At 44.8% G+C, this 16436-nt stretch overlaps 1 protein-coding gene across 2 annotated transcripts in view; it reads left to right on the top strand.

Annotated features, from left to right (window-relative positions):
* The first annotated feature begins 215 nt into the window (after window positions 1-215).
* LOC125442674 (fibronectin type-III domain-containing protein 3A-like) overlaps window positions 216-16436 on the top strand; it is a 91955-nt gene continuing 75734 nt past the window's right edge. Inside the window, exons 1-2 of one of the 2 annotated variants that reach the window (XM_048514247.1) lie at window positions 222-336; window positions 1722-1810. The gene's annotated coding sequence lies outside the window, so the exon portion shown is untranslated. Of the gene's footprint in view, window positions 337-1721; window positions 1811-16436 lie in introns of both variants that reach the window. The other variant, XM_048514248.1, reaches the window with a different exon arrangement.

Raw genomic sequence — 16436 nt, 5'->3', positions numbered from 1 at the left:
CTGGTTTTTGAGAACCTCTAAAAATCCCTCCCTCCCGAGTCAATTTTACCCTGACTTTCTCCCCCACCCAGTCCCTCCAAGTCGCCGCTACAAAACCGCAGTCGCTTGGCGAGCCCGGCCGCCCTTCTTTTCCTCGCCGCGTCCCCCTCTGCGCCTCCCCGCCCCCGCCCAGTCTTGTGGCTTCCCCGGCCGAGCGCCGCGGCGGCAGGGCGCATGCGCGCAGCCCGCATTCCATCATGGCGGAGCCGTCTGACGGGGGGAGCTGCGACGCTTCGCGGCGCCGAACCTGAGGCAGTGGCTGGGTCCCCCTCCCCGCCTCCGACCCCTCCTGGCGCGGTGAGTACCGAGGCCTTGCTGGGGGCTGCACCCCTCCCTGGCCCCCTCCTGTTGCAGAAGGGAAGGAAGTCTCCCAGGCCTGGGTGGGGTGGGGCTGGGGGGTATTGAGGTGGGAGAGGGCCTGAGGTGGGTGGTGGGGGGGTGCTGGAATGGGTTGAGAAAATCCTGGGGGGTGGGCGATGGGAGGAGCAGTAAATGGGGGCGGGGCCAATCTCCCAGCCTCCCCCCCCTCTTCCCCCAATCCTCTCCCCTTCCAGCCCCACCCACTCCTAATCCCATCCATTTGACCCCCTCGACCACCATGTCCTCCTTGTAATCCCTCTCACCCAAACCACTCGCTCTCCTGATCTGCCTCCATCCCATCCCCAACATTGCCTTCCAACCCCCCCCCCCGCTCCTAGCTCTTCCCAGACCACCACCACCCCCTCTACCCCATGCTCATCTCCTGCACAACTGACCTTTCTGGAGGCTGAACTTTTTAGGATTAGGAAAAGATTGGCGGATGGGAAGGAGGTGGCAATCTGGAAAGGTTTAAGGGAGAGTTGAGAGTGACGGGTTGAGTGTCAAGGGGTCTAGATAGTTGGGGTTAAGAGAATGGCTGGGAGGGTATCAGGGGGGAGAGATTAGGATGGGAAGAAAGGGTTGGTGGGGGTTAGGAGACCAGGATGTGTGCGGGTGTCAAGGGGACAGACACCTCGAAGGAAGAAGCTAGAACCCTATGGGAGGTGAGTGGGAGAATGAGGGGAATAGTAAAGCTAAAAGAAGCAAGGGATGGCTTAGGAACTGGCGAAGAAATGGGCTTGCAGGAAGGGGGCTGGGGAAATTGGGTGCAGGTAGAACTAGGCTGTGTCGGGTGCCTGAAGTATATGGGGTGGAGGGGGGCAAAGTTTTGATGCAGATGCCTGAGTGGCCGCTGTTGCGGGTTGAGGTGGTGGATAAGACCGTGCAAATGATGCAAGGGCTGTTTGGGCCTGAAGCGGAACCTTTTATCTGGCTTTGGGGTGGGTGGGTGGGTGCTGGTCTGGTCGGGGCTACATGTTGGGATGGCCTTCAGAGGTGGAGGGCTTCCTTTGCACCTCAGATCCTGTTGTAGTGGCTTGCACAGTCAAACCTCAACTAAACTAGTGTGAAAAAAACCCCTTCCTCTCCCCCCACCCCCCTTCCCTACATACCAGGGAGTCTTTTGCAAGACATTTGGAGCAGAACTGATCCGGCTATCCCTGTCCCTTTGGGGCAAGAGTTAACTCTCGGAGAAATATTGGGACTGTCTTTCCGATTAGGGTTCTTGCTAATTATTGGTTCAGGGGCTAGAGGAGGTGATGTCTTTCCTTCTCTCTCTTCCCCACCCCCTTCCCCCGGTGCCGCTGTATCTGAATGCCACGTAGCCTTTCAGCAATTCCCCTTTGACTGGAGTGAGTGCGGAGCTACTAGATACCCAACGCCTCCCCCAGTTTTTCTTTTTTGTGCTGAAAAGGTAAGTACAATAAGCCGGGGCTCTGGATAGACACGATTTTTATTATTTCCTGCTTCCTTGCTTTAGTGCGTGTGTGTGTGTGTTTGTGTGTGGGGGAATCGTCATCGGCCAAGGCGAGGAGGATTCTGTCGTGACTGTTCTTTAGTTGGTACCCGCCAAGAATTGCTGTCCTTAGACTTTGTGCGCAGTTATTCAGCATGAGGTTGTTGCGGGGGGTGGGGGGGTGGAGAGGTGGCGGTGACTCATTTGATGGGAATCCATCCTTGTTTCTGGGTCAGGGCTATTTCTTGTGAAACCCCTTCCCCAACATATGGTAAGTTGCAGCGTGCAGGTTTGTGCTCTTGCCATTTGGCTGTGGGTGCAAAGCTGGCAGGTGTCCTGAGCTCACCGTTTTTAGTTTTTCCTGTTTGCAGGCATTTCCATTTCTCATATTTTGCTCTCTTTTTTGGAGTTTTTAAGGGTTTTTAGGTTTGGGGGGGAGGGGGAATTGAAAGAATGCTTATATTTTTGCCTTTACACTCAGGGCCTTTAATGAAATATCTCTCTGATTTCTGTGCCAATGTTTTTCTGGTTCATTTTTGGAACTCTTAAACATTGCTGACAGTATATCCTTTGTTCAGTATCCAGGAGTTTCAGCTGATAAACACTCAAGCATGTTTAGGATGGCAGGTTTTGTAATTTAAAAGGAATGGGAGCTATACTTCTCTGTACTTGCAGCAGCACTTGTCTGGCAAAAGAAGCCCAAGTGATTATAAATATTTTTGCTCCTCTTGTGCTTCCGAGCAGTCACAGGTGATAACTGCCTCCATTTACAGTGGAAGGGGGGAAGTGGAGGAGGGACAGAAAAAGAAGAAAGTGATAATGCTGGACATCTTGTGCTTGCTGGGGGGAAATAAAACAGAACATGATCTTTGAATCTGATATTTTGCCTTGCTGGTTTAAGTCTTCAAGAGCCTTTGGAATGCATGCCACTGGTTCAACCATTTTAATTTTCCAATGGGTGTGTGTTGTTTCAGCATGTTAGAACCATTATCTCTGTTTAATGAAAGGTAACAGTTTAAAAGCTGGTGTTTTAAGTTCACAAGTTGCTAGTTAACGTCTCAGCTGAGCCATAACCTAACTGGGGAGAGGGAATTCTAGGTAGGCCTTTCCCTCTGACATCTTCCTGCACTACAGAACTAATGGTGACCTGCCCCATAGGGTTGCTGCAACAATTACTGTGATAATGTCTGTGAAGCTCTGTAAGTGCTTAAGAAGAGTGCTAAATAGACATCAGCTTATTAGATTTCTGTCTCACCTCCAGAGCAGCATTTTAAGTTTCACAACCCTGTGAGGTAAATAGTGATTTTTTTTAGCAGAGATTAGAACTTCATCTGTATGCATTAAGCTCCATCATTTCATTCACTTCGCCATACTAGTTCTCACTAATACTGCTCCTAAGATAAGCTGTGTTCTCTGCATTTCTTCCAACTATTCCAGTGAGCTGCTGACTCTCCAGGCAGTTGGGTGACTGGTGGGCAGCAGTATTGCATCAATATAATTATTGCATCAATTAATATCTCCCTAATTTGAGGCTCATAATCCCACTAGGCATTCAGACGATCGAATGAAATCAGTTTTATTATGATAGAAGGTCAGCAGCCAAATCAAAGGCAAAACAAGAACAATAAATGTTCACAAAAGCAATAAATGTTAGTCAGGCTATGCTGCCCAAGAAGTGAATTATGTTTATCCTATTTGATTCTTGCAGTAAGGTTATGTAGGTAATTAGGCTGTATGTGATCAGGGTTGGCAACTTGGTCAAAGTCAGCACAGCTGTGCGGGGAGTTGAACCTAGATCTGCCTGCTCTAAGCCCAGCATTCTGCTTCTCTGCACCACATTGGTACTGGTAGTATTAAGTTTTTTGTTGGTTACGTTTCTGTCTGTAAAAATATAGCATTTTTATGAAACTATAAATACTTTTGCTTTTTTCAAAATGCTGGATTGGTTTCAAACAGCAGTGCCCATCATCTGTAGTACTGGTGGTGTAGGCACATTTCTTGACGAAAGAAGTCCTAATTTTGCTGCCAAAATCACTGTTTTTGTGGTTCAAACTGTTTGCAAAACAGTCAGGTGACATTTGTATCATGTGGGTTAGGTGGTTTTATTAAGACCTGTGACTGTCTTATATCTGCATAGATTCTTTAATCTCCATCTTTTCCATGCTGCATAATCAAGAGGAAATGTCACTGTTGTCATGCTCAGAGTGGTTACCTGAGCGCTGTTGTAATTTTAGACTGTCCTTTGCTCTGCAGATGGGTGGAGGTGGTGTTCATCAACATATATGAAACCAAAGGTGACAACATTATGAAGTCTTTTGGCTCAGAGGAAAAAAAATGATATTTCAGGACTGCAAGTTTGTATTAACTCACAAGATGTGGCTCTTTGTTTCATCAACTACTGCGGCTTGGTCTTTGAGACCATGCACCCTGATGTTAAATATTTCCTTGATTTAGAGTGTGCAGTTTCGAAACAGAATAAATGTATACAAATGGATCAGTTCTGTCCAGCTGCATAGGCTAGAGTGGAATCCAGTTATTTTGGAGAGCGGAGAGAATTTGTACACAGAGAACTCAGTAACACGTGGTTTTATTAATCATATTTTATTTTCTGCTTTGTCCAGGAAAGCTATTTCATTAATAGTTATTTCATTTGTACTCACAGCTCTATGAGGCAGCTGTATCCTTGGTAGAGTCTTGCAGACTTTCTTAGCTCAACACACACAGTCCCGTGCATAACTTAATATACTATCTTGTGTTTGAAATCTTTGAATAAATTTGTATACATCTGCGGTGCTACGGATTGAGGGCAATTGAGCGTAGACTTCTAATGAGACTTCCATATAATTTATTCCGGAGGCTGTTTTAAGAAGTGGTTGCAATAGTGTTAGCCATGTGAACAATAAAGTGCAGAACATGTTCCATCCTGGTTTTTGGTGCTGTTTGTTCTTGGTGTGTGTGTGTATTTACGTGCTTAATAGCCTGATCTTGTCAGATCTCAGAAGCTGAGCAGAGTAGACCTGGCAAGTATTTGGATGGGAGACCTCCAAGGAATACTAGAGTCGTGATGCAGAGGCAGGCAATGGCAAACCTCCTCTAAACGCCTCTTGCCTAGAAAGCCCCACAAGGGGTCACCATAGATGTGACTTGATGGCAAAAAATCCCATCAATGGTTAACTCGTGAAAAAAGAAGAAGAAGAAGAGTTTGGATTTATATCCCCCCTTTCTCTCCTGCAGGAGACTCAAAGGGGCTGACAATCTCCTTGCCCTTCCCCCCTCACAACAAACACCCTGTGAGGTAGGTGGGGCTGAGAGAGCTCCGAGAAGCTGTGACTAGCCCAAGGTCACCCAGCTGGCGTATGTGGGAGTGTACAGGCTAATCTGAATTCCCCAGATAAGCCTCCACAGCTCAGGTGGCAGAGCTGGGAATCAAACCCGGTTCCTCCAGATTAGATACATGAGCTCTTAACCTCCTACGCTACTGCTGCTCCTCCAGAAGTTTTGCATGGGGTCTGCAACCTGCGGCTCTCCAGATGTTCATGGACTACAATTCCCATCAGCCCCTGTCAGCATGAACATCTGGAGAGCCCTGCTTTCTGATTGTTACCAGTTCCTTTTTTCCTTATGCAAAACTTTAAACTTATGCAAAACTTTAAAAATGGGTGAATTTATATCATGGTAACCCTTTAAATGGCCAGCTTGTCAGCTGCATTCTTTTCTCAAAAGCAAAATTTGGAATACCTTACAATCCTGTCTAAAGATCCATCTTACCCCCTTTCCCAGCAAACCTAATCACATTATCATGTGGGTTCTTGTCAAGTGTTTGCCAAAACCGCTACTTATTCTGTCTCTTTATTATTATTATTATTATTTTGAGCTTTTTTTGCGGGGGGGGGGGGGATATAAATCAACCTCCTTGGGAAGAAATATATCTGGGAATTGTATTTAGATCTGTTCTGGGACAGTGAGTAGAGTAGGACTCCGTTCAATCATCGTGACATTGCAGGCTTCCAAAAGGAACATTTTTTATCACTGCACGTAAACTTGCTGCAGAGACGAGCTTTATACACTGCTTCTCTTTCACCTGCTTTTTGGCATGTAGCATAAGTCAAGTTGTGATTAAGTTTGCCAAGGTCAAGTTGGTCGCTTTCAGCTGTTATCTCTTTTGCAAACCAGACTTGAAATGAAAAGTTCTGGATTCCTGTGTGAGGAATGCACACACTGAAATCTTTATTACATTCTTGAAGAGCTTATTGTAGAAGCAGCCATAATTTACTCTCTGCTTCATGTTAACACAAGCCTTTCTATGTACATTAGACGGTGCAGACACACCATTTCTCAGTGATTGTGCAGCTTGAATACTGGAACTCCCAGAATCCTCAGATTTGCACAGATGTTCTCTAATGATTGAGCTTGTCAGAATATTTCCTTCGTTCTAACATAAGCATTTACTTTTCCACGGGGGGCAAAAGAGCTTGAATGCCTGAGTCATGAGGTGGCTGGAAACAATGATACGGGCTTTCCAAGAAAATGTAATTGAATAATTCACATAATGGTAGCAAAAGAAGGCATGCACACCATGTACAAACCTGGAACCTATGTAAACATTGGGTCTTAGCAGAGCTTCGTAATCTCACATTTAGCCCATGCAACATGATTGATTTGCAGCACAAGAATCCTGGGAACCATAGTTATTTGCCGATTTGGTTTTTACCCCACGTCTTTCCTGACAAATCGGCTCAGGGGGGCACGCAACACAATAAAACAATTTATAATTCCATTTAAACCCTTAATAATTCAATGGCACTATCATATACGAAAGAGAGGGGTCAGTCCTAGAGGGGAAAAAAGGCAGAGGAAAAAGAAGAAGAAGAGTTTGGATTTATATCCCCCCTTTCTCTCCTGCAGGAGACACAAAGGGGCTGACAATCTCCTTGCCCTTCCCCCCTCACAACAAACACCCTGTGAGGCAGGTGGGGTTGAGAGAGCTCAGAAGAGCTGTGACTAGCCCAAGGTCACCCAGCTGGCGTGTGTGGGAGTGCACAGGCTAATGTGAATTCCCCAGAGAAGCCTCCACAGCTCAGGCGGCAGAGCTGGGAATCAAACCCGGTTCCTCCAGATTAGATACATGAGCTCTTAACCTCCTACGCCACTGCTGGGGGAAAAGGGGGAAGGGAAGAGGAAAAAAGAAAAGGTAGACCATCTGAAAATCTGTGATTTCCAAACTTTTTGGGGCTGTTGCCCCCTTGGCTTACAGACCACACCCCTAGTGCCCCCCCCCCAACACACATGAACACATACCTCTCTCTTGGTGTGAGGTCTGCTGCAAAGTCAAAACAACTTTTAACTCATGTATGTATTTCACAAATAAAGCACGGCCTAGTAAAAGAAAACCAATTTATTCAGCTGTTTTAGCAAAGAGTATTGAAAGGCAAGAAGGGTGGGGAGAGGGTAGGTGTGTTCTGGCTGCTACATAGAGAACTCAACATCTGTGGCAACTACTTTGGCGAGGAGAAGGCCATCTGTGGCCTGTCGTCAGGGGCATATCTACAGAAAACTTTGCTCAGGGCAAGCACTGAAATTGCACCCCCCCCCCAACATCTGACACCCCTAAACACCCTGAACCAGCAGAGGTATGGGGGCCATATTACTTCACTCTTGTTCCATCTGAAAAGGTAAAAAGTAGTTCCTTGTGCAAGAGAACCAGATAATTACTCATGCATAGGATGACATCACATAAGATTTACTAGGAAGACTACGTTTACAAGGTGGCTTGCCATCGCCTTCATCCATCCTCTAAGGTTTGCTGCACAGGGAGCCCTGAATTAGGTGGAGGGGAGGTATAAAAATGCTAAAGTTATATCACTGCAGTTCGTGGTTGTTGGGCTATCTGCAGTGGTGTATCTGCCTAGGGACAAGGGGTATCCCTTGTCCCCGGGCGCCACTCTTCTGGTCACATGGGGCCCCCGCAAAATCAGCTCCCCATGTGACCAGGAAGTCCTGCTGTCTCCTCATTTTTGCATGCCTCAGATGGGGTCTCCAAGTGCCCTCAACCCTGCTCTGGACTCCCCACTCCCTTCCTTCCCCCCTTGCCAGCTGGGCTCCCACCCCTTCCTGCTCCCCAAGTCCTACCCCCTGGCCTCAGTGATTATAAAAGAATGTTTCCGAGGCCAGGACTGCAGTCTGTTCTGGCCTGCCCGGAGGGGAGGTCAGAAGAGACTGCAGGCTGCTGGCTGGGAGCCCAGCCGGTAGGGGGAGTCTGGGGGGGGAGGTGGACACCCTAGACCTTGCCCATGTCCATGGTGACATGGATGGGGTCGAGGGCAGAGGGGGCGGAGCCGGGGTGGGTGGGGCAGAGCCTGGGGGCGGGGCAGGGGGGCAGAGCCTGGGGGGCATGCTGGAGACAATTTGTCTCCGGGCGTCATTTACCCCAGGTACGCCTCTGGCTATCTGTACTGGCCAAATGGGAGGATGAGGTACTCTGACTGGGGAGAGGAAGAAGAATACATTACTGACTATAAAAAACTAATTATTTATTTTTCCCCTCAGAGACTGCTTTATAATTTTAACAGTCCAACTGGTTGAAACACATCTGTGGATACTTACATGCTTTACTGCCTCACCCTCTCCCCAAACAACAGACAAAACCCTTGCCCACTCCAATACTTAGGCATACCATCTGCCTTCCATGATTGCACAAATTTAGAAATCAATGTAAAAATCAGGTTGAAATCAATTAATAGCATTGACCCTGCCTAGCTGGCCACAAGAACTTAGCTTTTGTTTATACATTCTGGCATCGCTATGCCTTTGTGACAAGTTATCTAACAAGTTATCTGTCATCTAACATGACAAGTTCTCAAGCCTGCCTGGAAGTTCCTAATCCTTGGCGGCAGAACACTTTGCAGCCTGTGTCTCCTGCCTCTAGCAGTGGCGTAGTGGTTAAGAGCAGGTGCAGTCTTCCCCTCTTTAGGGAGATTTGTTAAGTGATCAAAAGATCCCGTGTTGTGTAGACATCTCAATTTCCTATTTAAGGGCGGGGGGGGGGGGGGGGATACAGGGGAGCCATGACAGAGGACCAGCCAGTCGGCTCATTGTCAGACACCTCAGCCAACCTGCAAATGGTGTGCCCTTCTGGATTAGTCCCAGTTTGTTTGGGGTCACAATATTTAATATCCAGGTGCTGGGCCAGGTTTGCAAGAAAAGAATGTTTAACCAAAAACCTTCTGATTTTGTGGGTGAAACCTCCCCACGTTCCTCTACGGACGGCACTAAAAATACATTGCTGGAGTTCAGGCATCATGTTGGCTTGTTATGGCAAGGCAAGCTGTGCTGGAGCATTGGCTTTGGCTACGAAAGGAGGCAGTTTTGGAGTTGGACAACAGTCGGAGGAGTCAGAGATTCTTGTCTTCTGGGAGAGCCAAGTTGAACCAGTGCAAATGAGATGGAGCCAGTGGTGGGGAGGGAACTGGAGCTATAACAACACAAGCCTTTATTGGCATATAAAACAGGACAATGGGAACTGGAGCTGGAGATAATGGAGCTGACAGAGAGGGGAGCAGCAAAAAGTTGAACTTTCCTTTCCCCGTGAGTCCTCAGAACTCGGGACTGTTGATTACTTCTCTGCATATTATATTGAACGGTTAACTGACCTGATGTGAAGATGCTATTGTAAGGGAAACATAGTGTGGAGCGAAGTATTGCAACATAAATGGTTTGAGCAGTAGAATTTGTCAGATCATTTTAATTTGTTTGGGTTTTTTTTGATAAATCAAGAACATAAGAACAAGCCAGCTGGATCAGACCAGAGTCCATCTAGTCCAGCTCTCTGCTACTCGCAGTGGCCCACCAGGTGCCATTGGGAGCTCACATGCAGGAGGTGAAAGCAATGGCCTTCTGCGGCTGTTGCTCCCGAGCACCTGGTCTGTTAAGGCATTTGCAATCTCAAATCAAAGAGGATCAAGATTGGTAGCCATAAATCGACTTCTCCTCCATAAATCTATCCAAGCCCCTTTTAAAGCTATCCAGGTTAGTGGCCATCACCACCTCCTGTGGCAGCATATTCCAAACAATTCAATCACACGCGCTATGTGAAAGAAATGTTTCCTTTTATTTAGTCTCCTAATTCCGCCCTCACGCATTTTCAATGTATGCCCTCTGGTTCTAGTATTGTGAGAAAGAAAGAAAAATTTATCTCTGTCAACATTTTCTACCCCATGCATAATTTTATAGACTTCAATCATATCCCCCCTCAGCCGTCTCCTCTCCAAACTAGAGAGTCCCAAACGCTGCAGCCTCTCCTCATAAGGAAGGTGCTCCAAGCTACACCCAATGGCTCTGAGATTGTTTCTAAGTGGCAGAAGCCGGACCGATTGTGATTCTTGCACAGGAGGCTGAGGTTGAAAGCAGAAGTCTTCGGTATAACTCCTGTAACTGATGACATCTGAAGTGGGGATTTTCACTAACTGAGGTTTGTTTTTGCTCCAGTATTTCATGTGTTCAAACAAAGTCTCATTCTTATTTACGATGGTAAAAATACTCTTCTTTAAGTGAAAGCAAGTGGTATTAGGTTGAAGCCTTAAATCTGAGACCACTTACATGGGCAGAGGAGGCAGTTAAACAGATTTGTTCCTGTTACAAGCTGAGATGTATTTATGGTGTTCAAATTGAACCTAGTTGAGCCAAATTTTGCCTATTAGTTTAGTCGCGCCAGCATGTTCTAAAGTTAATCAGACATCCTTTTGCATATAATTGCTAGTCTTTGTTCTGTCACGTGCAGGTGGCTTGGTTGTTGTGTGTTGAAATATCTTTTTTTACCAATAGCATTTAAAAAAAATGTTGTATTTCTTTGTATTTTCATTGCTTTCAATTAGAAGTTACAGTCAGTCCTGGAAACATTCCCTACTTGCCTGCTGACTTGAAATCTGGTTCTGGCAGCTAAGAATATGAGATTTGATTAATGTGAGCCAGTGTGGTGTAGTGGTTAAGAACAGTTCTAATCTGGAGAACTGGGGTTTGATTCTCCACTCCTCCACATGAAGCCTGCTGGGTGACTTTGGGATAGTCACAGTTTTCTCTGAACTCTCTCAGCCCCACCTACCTCACAAGTTGTCTATTGTGGGGAGAGGAAGGGAAAGGAGCTTGTAAGCCACATGAGCCCCGGAGTCATATCTGGTGAACTGGATTTGTTTCTGCACTCCTGCATTCCTTCTGGATGACCTTGGGCTAGTCACAGTTCTTCAGAACTCTCTCAGCCCCATCTACCTCACAAGGTGTCTGTTGTAGGAAGAGGAAGGGAAAGGAGCTAATAAGCCTCCTTACCGGAAAGAAAGGGAGGAGTATAAATCTAAACTCCTTCTCTACTTATTCCAGTTACAATTTAGAAATAGCTTGGTAGAATCAGCTTGCAGTCATGCTTGTAATTCTAATGACATCCATTTGACGTACAAGGGTTATGGATGTCAATTTATGGGTGACAAACAAGGGCTAGTTCTGTGGTCTGTTACACAAGAGAAAAGGCAGCTTTGTAAAGAGAGATATTCATTTAATCCCAGCATAATGGTGGTTTTATTAGTTTTCAGTCTGTTGAGTTTACTGTTAATTGTTTTTCATGGCTGTTGTGCTAATGTGTTGAGTTTTCTTAGTTTAATTTTTGACATTGCTCTTCATATGTTTGAAGTCACCTTCGGAATCTTCTTGGGCTCCAGGATGAAAACAGTTGAAATAGGAACAGCAGAACCTTTACTGCACATTCTTTCATTTGGGTTACTGGAGTTCATTCTGTGGAGGGCCACTTTTGAAAAGAGTTTGGAAAATATGGTTGTTTCAAAGGCTACTCCAGAATGCTATCTGGCTTATGGAAAACACAATACTGGTTTTTCAAAGCCTTGTTTGGCTCCCCGATGGTTGTCTCAGGTCAATACATCAGTGTCAGTACATCAGCGTCAGTGGCTGTTTCCTCCATATGGATTGACTTTCACTTTCATCTTCCTTAGGGAACTTTCTGAGTGTCCCATAGTTCCCAGAGGAGGGGATGGGGGTAGAGGAGAACTCTTTCTCAGCAGTGGAACCGTGGCTGTGGAACTCCCTCTGTGGGGAAGTTCCACTGTAACTCTGATCAAAGGTTTAAGGTTTGGGAAGTAAGAACATAAGAACATAAGAACAAGCCAGCTGGATCAGACCAAAGTCCATCTAGTCCAGCTCTCTGCTACTCGCAGTGGCCCACCAGGTGCCTTTGGGAGCTCACATGTAGGATGTGAACGCAATGGCCTTCTGCGGCTGTTGCTCCTGATCACCTGGTCTGTTAAGGCATTTGCAATCTCAGATCAAAGAGGATCAAGATTGGTAGCCATAAATCGACTTCTCCTCCATAAATCTGTCCAAGCCCATTTTAAAGCTATCCAGGTTAGTGGCCATCACCACCTCCTGTGGCAGCATATTCCAAACACCAATCACACGTTGCGTGAAGAAGTGTTTCCTTTTATTAGTCCTAATTCTTCCCCCCAGCATTTTCAATGAATGCCCCCTGGTTCTAGTATTGTGAGAAAGAGAGAAAAATGTCTCTCTGTCAACATTTTCTACCCCATGCATAATTTTGTAGACTTCAATCATATCCCCCCTCAGCCGCCTCCTCTCCAAACTAAAGAGTCCCAAACTTTCCCTTCTATGATTTTAGTTTGGTTCTTCATTTGAATTTACTTATGCTAATCCATGTGTGAATTTAAGCAAAGCTACTGCTATCTACTGCTATTTGAGCACTCAGTTCAGTATCATGGATTTTACAAAACGGCTAGTTGTGTTGGGGACCCCCTTCCCCCCCCCCCCAAAAATAACCTTGGCAGAAATATTTTTATTCATTTTCATTAAGTTGCATTTAACAAACTCTCTCTCTCTATATATATATAGAGCCATAATATATATATATATATATATATATATATATATATACACACACACACACACACACACACAATATCATCTGCTTTCCTCAGAAGAGGGATTGGAAGCACATAAGAAATTCTGCACTTAAGTGTGCTTTGGTATCACTAGCCAAAAGATCTGATATGGTGTCTTTGTTATAGTGTTTTTGAACTTTAGGTACTTGGGGATCAATCTCTTCCCCACCGCTAGGCTAAGATAGGTGGAAAATGGAAAGTATGTCCAGTACTTAGAGAGTTGCAAACATCTGCATTTAAGACATTTGTTTTAAAAGACATTTTCTGTTGTGATGAGAATTGCAGCTCAGGAAATACACTCTAACTACGTCTTAAGTATTTATCAACACTTCTGTTTGGTTGTATGTAGTGAGTGCTGATTGGTACAAGAGTGTTCTTGCCTGAGATGGAAGACTAAAGGGAAGGAAAAATATTTTGAATTCTTGGGTACCAGTGTCATTTTCTGGAAGCTTGAGTTTTCCCCCCAGATTTTTGTTTAAAATATAACTTGCTTGATTTTTGTTTAAAATATAACTTGCTATTGTGAGGCTCGATCTAAAATTCTCCGTGTCCTGTTGGATGAGGGCTCTGGTTTCTCTGAGTCAGCGGGAATTATTGAATTTTCAATTGACAGATCTCAAATTGCTAAGTTGGTGGCTAAGTTCTGCCTAATAGTTTACAAATTTTGCCATAATTTAAGGGAACAGAACTGAGAAAAATGTTCAGTGCTTTAAAATTAAATTATCGTATTGCTTTTAAGTTAAATTAGATCAGGGGTCTGCAACCTGCGGCTCTCCAAATGTTCATGGACTACAATTGGCCATGCTGGCATGGGCTGATGGGATTTGTAGTCCATGAACATCTGGAGAGCCGCAGGTTGCAGACTCCTGAATTAGATGTATTAAATATAAATCTGTGATCAAACATTCAAAAATGTAATGGATGTGTTTTATGTATATCCTAATGATTGGTCTTGAACCATAAATAACATTTGATTTGATTATTAGTTACAGTAAAAAAATATTCTTAACATACTATGTAAGGGAGAGTAGAATTCATGCTTGAGCAGAGAGTATATCAGTTGACAACAAGTATCTGATTCCCAGACCATGGACTAGTGATTGGAAAATGAGACATCCGAATTGAGTCCTATCAACACCCACACAATAATGAGCTTTATCTCCCTTCGCAAAATGTTCCGAAATGCCTTAACTGAAGCGGGGTGTTGCGTTACTTAAAAGCTTTCTCCTTTAGTACCTTAACAGCCCAGCTATCATAATTTTTCGAAACATATGCAATGTAAGTAAATAAAAATAATCAGTATTCTGACTTGCTTGTAAAAATAGATCTAGCCTTGCCTTTAACAGATGTGGTCTTTCCTGTGAAGGAACAATCATTGAAAGAGTCAAGGACACTTTGGCAAAGGAAGAATTTCAAGGTTTCCATCACTGTACACAGCTGAACATTTTCTGTGGCCAAAAGGCTTTTTTGAGGAGGGTGTCCATTTTATACTCCCTGTATTCTACAGCTTTTTGCTGGTTTCCAGTGCCTACTCCCCCTCGAGTGTGACGTTTTGTGGATTTTTTCCCCCTGTTTGACTTACAGTGGCTGGAAACATCTGTAAAATAACTGTTGCAGTCAACAAGCAAACACATGTACGATACCTGGCATTGGCAAAAGGTAGGAAGAACTGAAATGCTCACAGTGTTTCCTGTGGCGTAGGAGGTTAAGAGCTCATGTATCTAATCCGGAGGAACCGGGTTTGATTCCCAGCTCTGCCGCCTGAGCTGTGGAGGCTTATATGGGGAATTCAGATTAGCCTGTGCACTCCCACACACGCCAGCTGGGTCACCTTGGGCTAGTCACAGCTTCTCGGAGCTCTCTCAGCCCCACCTACCTCACAGGGTGTTTGTTGTGAGGGGGGAAGGGCAAGGAGATTGTCAGCCCCTTTGAGTCTCCTGCAGGAGAGAAAGGGGGGATATAAATCCAAACTCTTCTTCTTCTTCTTCCAGTGTCTTCCTAGCATGCCTACACTGAGAAAGGGCTGGGTGATGTGTTCAGGGGTATTGCTAGGGGCAGTGAAAGATCTCTCCCTCTTTGTTAACAACCAGGACTGGGAAGGGAGCCTTACGGGGCAGAGATGAAGGTCACTTAGCAACTGGATTTGGGGCCACTGCTTTTTCCTTTCACATACAAGTCTGGGATCTACATGGTTTTTTTTTTAAAAAAAAAAAACCTAGGTGCTCAGCATTTAAAAAGATTTTTTCCCAAGCTTGTGTTGGGTTTGTATGCCAGTACTGGAATCTGCCCATAATGTAATTTGATACACTCCCTGAAAAGATTTAAAACAACAAACACCAACTAATCACTGCATACTTGAAAAGCATAGACTGCAAGCATGCATTTCTAAAAATAAGATTTTGTATCACCAGGTGTGAATAGAATGGTATTAGCTTCGTTATCCTGTGAGATGGCTGCTTTCTACTGTTGTTTCTTCTGTTTATTTGGAATGTTTTTAAGGCAGGTTTTATTGCTTTCTGTAGGCAAAAGGCGATTGAGAGTCACATGCAGGATAGCTGAAAGTTGCCCTCGCAGACATTGATCATTGATCCAATGAAAAGGGAAACCTTGCCTGTTTTCTGTGATTGGCCTGCCATTCCTAAGCCATCATTCCCTACCGTGTTTCCCCGAAAATAAGACAGTGTCTTATATTAATTTTTGCTCCGTTAGATGCACTATGTCTTATTTTCAGGGGATGTCTTATTTTTCCGCTCCACAGCTGCATGCTCTGGTGTTCTGTTCAACAGGCATACTTCTAAACAAAAACTTTGCTACGTCTTACTTTCAGGGGATGCTTTTTTATCACTTCAGCAAAACCTCTACTACGTCCTATTTTCAGAGGATGTCTTATTTTCGGGGAAACAGGGTATGTATTGTCGAAGGCTTTCATGGCTGGACTCAACTGGTTGTTGTGAGCATTCTGGGCTGTGTGGCCCGTGGTCTGGTAGATCTTGTTCCTAACATTTTGTCTGCATGTGTAGCTGGCATCTTCAGAGGTTATCACAGAGGGAAGAGTGATACGCACTGTGTCCATCTTTCTCTACTTTGGAGCTTCCTTCCAAAGAGAAGCTTGTGGCTGCATATTCTCAGGAGCAGGGTGAAGGCAGCAAATATACATATTGCCTCTACATACATTTTACTAACTAACTAACTAACTAACTAACTAACTAACTAACTAACTAACTAACTAACTAACTAACTAACTAACTAACTAACTAACTAACTAACTAGATTTTGTAGACCACCTAATCCACAAAGGGCTCTAGGTGGTTCACAATGCAATAAAACCCAATACATTGATTAAAACATCTAAAAACATTTGAAGTTCAGTATGCAGCATACTGAACTGCATACTGAACTGCAAATACATGGATACGTATGTGTGCAGCTGTTACTGAGGTCATCATTGTTTAGCCCCCTTGTTGAAAACAATCTAATCAAACCTGATATTAGCTGTGTCCTCTGAGAACTTTGCTGTGCCATGAAACAAGGTTACAGTCGTTCAACTTCCAGTTAGCGATGCTGCTGCTTGTAACGTTGAAAGAGAGTGTCAGAAGTCCTGCTAGCCAAATGTGGAAAGTACTGCTTCTTCC

The sequence above is a fragment of the Sphaerodactylus townsendi genome, linkage group LG13, assembly GCF_021028975.2.
Source record: "Sphaerodactylus townsendi isolate TG3544 linkage group LG13, MPM_Stown_v2.3, whole genome shotgun sequence".
NCBI lineage: Eukaryota > Metazoa > Chordata > Lepidosauria > Squamata > Sphaerodactylidae > Sphaerodactylus > Sphaerodactylus townsendi.
Note: the sequence above shows the minus strand (reverse complement) of the source record. Positions and strands in the feature narration are given on the sequence as shown.